The following is a 5,240-nucleotide window of genomic DNA, read 5'->3' as shown; positions in this document are numbered from 1 at the left end:
TTTGTTTTTGTTTTGTGGTGGGAACGGTATAACTGCTTTTAGTTTGGGTTGTACTGGGTCACCTTAGCTAGTTGTAGGTAATTTCATCAGAATTTTGAGATGGACACATACACACACGCACACACACACACACACACAGATACATAATAGTCTCCCATTACCTATAGTTTCACTTTCTGCAGTTTTAGTTAACTTAGATCTGAAAATAAGTGGGAAAGAACAGTTCATAAGTTTTAAATTGTAGGATGTTCTCAGTAGCATGATGAAATCTTTCCATCTGTTCTGTCCTGCAAGGGACATGAATCATCACTTAAGAGCCATCACTTGTCATGTTTGTGTACAGAGAGATACTGTGTTTGTATAACTTATGGTCTATTATAATTTTTCTGTTATTGTTAATCTTACTGTGCCTAATTTATAAGTTTTATTACAGATATGTATGATACAGGAAAAATCAGGATTTGATACTACCACAATTTTTCAACTTTGCTGACATACTAGAATCATCTATGGTTGTAGTTTCTTTTTTTTAAAATTTTTTTTTTAGTTGTAGTTGGACACAGGGCCTAGCACATGCTAGGCGAGTGCTCTACTGCTGAGCCACAACCCCAGCCCCTATGGTTGTAGTTTTAAAAGCTTGGGGTAAGCTGGTGCTGGGTGCATGCATGTAGTCTCAGCTACGCGGGAAGCTGAGATAGGAGGATCACTGGAGTTGAGACCAGTCTGGACAACATAGCAAGACTAAGACTCCATCTCAAAGCAAATATTCAAAACAAAGACAAACACAAAGTTTGTTGTGCTGCTTGAATCTAATCCCAAATTAGATCCACAAATGAACCACAAGCTCTTGATGGGTGGACACAGCAACAGTATCTTTGAAAGCATTACAGGTGATTCTTTGGTACAGTCGTACTTGAGTACCATTCATTGGTTTAGGCCTTAAATATTTAAGGATTGATTTAAGTTTACCAGTCTTCCTAGAGCACATCTTGGTCATCTTTACAGACATTAACTTTCTTCTAGTGAAGTTCAGATTCTTCATTACACTCACTTTTTTTGTCCTGGGACTGAACCCAGGGCCTTGCATGTGGTAGGCAAATATGCTGAACCACTCAACTATACCCCAGCCCATCCTTTAGCTTTAAGGCCCTCTAAAATTTGTCTTTAAAATTACCTTCACAGTCTTAAAGTGCATTGTTTCCCCATCAACCTTATAATCAGGCATTTGCTGTACTTTTTATGTTACTCATAGAATGGTCTTTTTCATCACAACTATCTTTGTGTTTTTCTGTATTATTCAAGTTCCGTTAAGGTAGTTTTAAAGTCAGTGTTTTTCTGATGCCATTTCTTACTCTGCTGAAAAGAATCACTTCTGATCTTTTAATGCCTAGTATCTTGCTCTTAATTGTACTGGTAATTCTATTGAGTATTCTTTTATCTGTTTTAATGCTTTTTTTTTTTTTCTAAGCAAAATGGTCATTAAGAGTGGAAATTATTTTATTTACAGCTATATCCCCTTCAGTGCAATATAGTGCACTGTATATAGTTGATACATACAAACGTTGTATGAAAAGCAGATAAACACAAAAGAAGTATATTAGTATGTTATAGTCTGCTGGCTCCAAGGCAGAAACATGATAAAAGAATATGGTAGAGAAACCTAGCTCTGCTTCTGGCAGCTGGTAAACAAAAGGGTTTCAGGGACAAGATACAATCCCCAAGTGTGTGCCCTTGTATTCCCAGTGACCTACTTTTTCCAATTGTGCCCTGCTGCTTTATTTTCCATCACCTGCAGGTAGTCTATTCAGCCATCAATGGTTTAATTCTTGTGCCCTGATGAATGCTGGGTATAGTAGTGCAGGGCTGTAATCCCAGTTATGTAGGCAGGAGGATTATGCTTTCAAGGCCAGTCTCTGCAATTTAGAAAGACCCTGTCTCTTAAAAAAATGTAAAAGGCAGCTCAGGCAGAGTGCCCCTGGGTTCTATCCCTATTACTGCAAATAAATTTTAAAAAACCCATTGATGGTAGAGCACTTGCTTGAACATGTGAGGCACTGGTTTCAATCCTCAGAACCACATTAAAAAAATAAAGGTATTGTGACCATCTATAACAAAAAATATTTTAAAAATCCACTGATGTCAAGAGTGTTCACTTCCCAAGAGCCTTACCTCTGGACGTTGCTGTAATGGAGAGCAAGCTTTTAGCACATCCTTTTGGGAGACATCTAGATCCAAACCTTATGAAATTTGAAAGAGTCAAACCCAATACAGAAAATACCTTACTCTGATTAGAAGTACTGTTAGTCATCTTACTTCTTAAATCTTTTTGTTGTTGCCATACATGGGTTTAAACCCAGGGGTGTTTTACCACTGAGCTGCTTCCCCAGCCCTTTCACAGTTCTTTATTTTGAGACAGGTTCTCTGCCAAGTTGCTCAGGCTGGCCTTGAACTTGTGATCCCCCTGCTTCAGTATCCTGAGTCCCCAGAATTATAGTTATGTGCCACCACATCCTCTTGGATCTGTCATCTTAATACTACAGCTCGTCTCCACAGCAGTATCTTAAACTCTTCAGCCCTGTTACTTACAACACAAAAACCTGAACCTTAGGTAACTTCAACTCTATTTTTAATTCTTTGGTTGTAGATGGACACAATACCTGTATTTCATTTATTTATTTTTATGTGGTGCTGAGGATCGAACCCAGTGCTTCATTCATGGTAGGCAAGAACTGTCACAACCCCACCCCCTCTTAGCTACCTTTATACCGGGGTTGAGTATTACTATAGAAAACCACATGATAACACAGATTGATGCCAGCATATCATTTGCAGTCACCATCCTCAACTAGGTCTTAAACATAAGCAAACAAGTTAATAACAATTTGAAACCACCAGCCCCATTAAATCTTCACCTTCCCCAATTCTCAATTTGCAGTTTACTTCTATTTCACAGGGAAAAAAAGGGAAATTTCTTTGGCTATATTCCTTGCTACAGCTACCTAAACTTTTTCCCCAACCCCAAAACTTTAAGCTTAAAGTAATCCTTCCCAGCTGATTGTTTTGCAACCATGTAATTGTTTCAGTATCTAACCTTTCTAATTGGGTCTTTCCCTTTCATTCAACATGATCAAAACAGGCTGGGGTAGAGCTCATTGGTATAGCACTTGCCTCCAATGTGTGAGGCTACATATCAAAGAGAAAAGAAAAAGGCATTATCATCCATCTGACTACTTAAGCTAGAAATTTACAAGTTAGCTTTGACTCATCCCTCCCCTTCACCTCCACATTCTGTCAAGTCACAAGGGCTTGTGGTTCTCAAATCTGTTTAATTCATCCTCACTCCTCACTTATTTTTTTTTAACTTTTTTTTTTTTTTTTTTAGTTGGACACAATACCTTTATTTTATTTATTTTATGTGGTGCTGAGGATGGAACCTAGCACCTCAGGGCACATGCTAAGTGAGCGCTCTACCGCTGAGCTACAACCCAGCCCTAATTCATCCTCACTTCTAACATTAATTTAGAGCCCATCATCTCTCACCTGGAGAATTTTAAAAGTTTCTAAATAATTCTTTATAGAACAGCTTTAAAGTATATGGTTCAGTTGCCTGCAGTATTTTCAGAGTTGTACAACCATTACCACAGTTATAGAACATTTTCATGACCCCCCAACAGTTTTCTTAGCATACTCCATTCTTTCCAGATGATTCCTCATTGTTATAATTTCTCTATGCTGTAACCAGATTATTATATATATATATATACACACACACACACACACACACACACACACACACACACACACACACTTTTGCCAAAGTCTTTGTTACCCTTAGAATAAAACCCAGGTTCCTTTCTGATTTACAAGGCCTTTAGAATCTGGTCTCTGCTTGCTTTTCTGGCCTAATTTCCTTCCTGTGAATTTACATATTCACCAAATTGAATGTTTTAGTTATTTTAATGGGCCTTCTTTCATATACACATCCCTTTCCATTTAAACACTTCTTTGGTTAAATCTGAGGTAATTGTACATTCTAGTTTATTCCTGCTTTCACTTTCACTCTCAAAATATTCCTGTTTGGTTGGTAAATGGTGTAGCATTGGCTAAATTTAATTACATTTCAGGTATCTTCCTCAAGGAGGCTTAAAAAGTATATTTCTACTGGCCTGGAGATATATCTTAGTGGAAGAATGCTTGTCTAGCAGCAAGAAAAATCTTTCTACTACCTTGGGTTACTGTTGAGAGCCACAGCTGAAGGGGCCCCAGCAAACTTTCAGACTGCCAGCTGATGATTGGCTCACAGTGGCCCCAGCAACTTCTAGCTGATTGGCTCCTCTGCGGTGATGCTCATTGAGCTGTTTCCCCGCCCTTTCAGACTGCCAGCTGATGATTGGCTCACAGTGGCCCCAGCAACTTCTAGCTGATTGGCTCCTCTGCGGTGATGCTCATTGGGCTGTTTCCCTGCCCTTTCAGACCACGGAGCTGCTCATTGGGGGACTTTTTTGGCTCCGCCCACGCGACCCAGCCAATCGGCCTCAAGAGCAGGAGGAGTGGGGGAGGTGGAGAGGCTTGTGGGAAGCCTGTGGTGGCAGTTGGGCTCTGAGGGTTTTTCCTGAGGAGCTGTTTTGTTTGGCGTGTGTGATTCTAAAAATAAAGTTCGTTTCTTTTGACAAGTGGCTCCTGAATCCTGCCCAGCCAGACTGCAGCATTTGGTGGCTCGCACAGGGAGCGACTGAGGGTAAGTGATAAGGTAAACTGCTCGCCCCTGAGGGCAGGGCGAGAGGATGGGTAGCCATTTTAAGATTCCTCTTTTGTTTTGCTTCACTTTTGTTTTAAGTTGCCTGTCCCTGGAGATGAGTGAGACGGAAGAAAACCGCTCACATCTGAGGAAAAAACTATTTACGTCTGAGGAACAGATAGGGAGAAAGGACGGATGCACATGTCAGGAGGATAGAAAGGCTATAATGACTTTTTGTTGTTCCTTTTTATTTCATCTGTCTCTGGTTTTGTTTGGCGTCATCTTGTTGGGTTTGTATTATAGTAGAAATACGGGATTCAGAAATTAGTAAAAAAGCAAACTGAAAGAGTGTTAAGTAAATTGTTAGAGGAAGGAGGACATCTCAGTAAAATCAAGAACAGTCAAGGCATACGATTGATACAATACAAAAAAGTGTAGTGGCTTTTTAAGGAGGAGTTGTTAAATATATCACAATGGAACCATCATGGTGAAGATTTAAAAA

The sequence above is a fragment of the Marmota marmota genome, unplaced genomic scaffold (genome assembly GCF_001458135.2).
Source record: "Marmota marmota marmota unplaced genomic scaffold, marMar, whole genome shotgun sequence".
NCBI lineage: Eukaryota > Metazoa > Chordata > Mammalia > Rodentia > Sciuridae > Marmota > Marmota marmota.
This window is presented reverse-complemented; position numbering follows the sequence as displayed.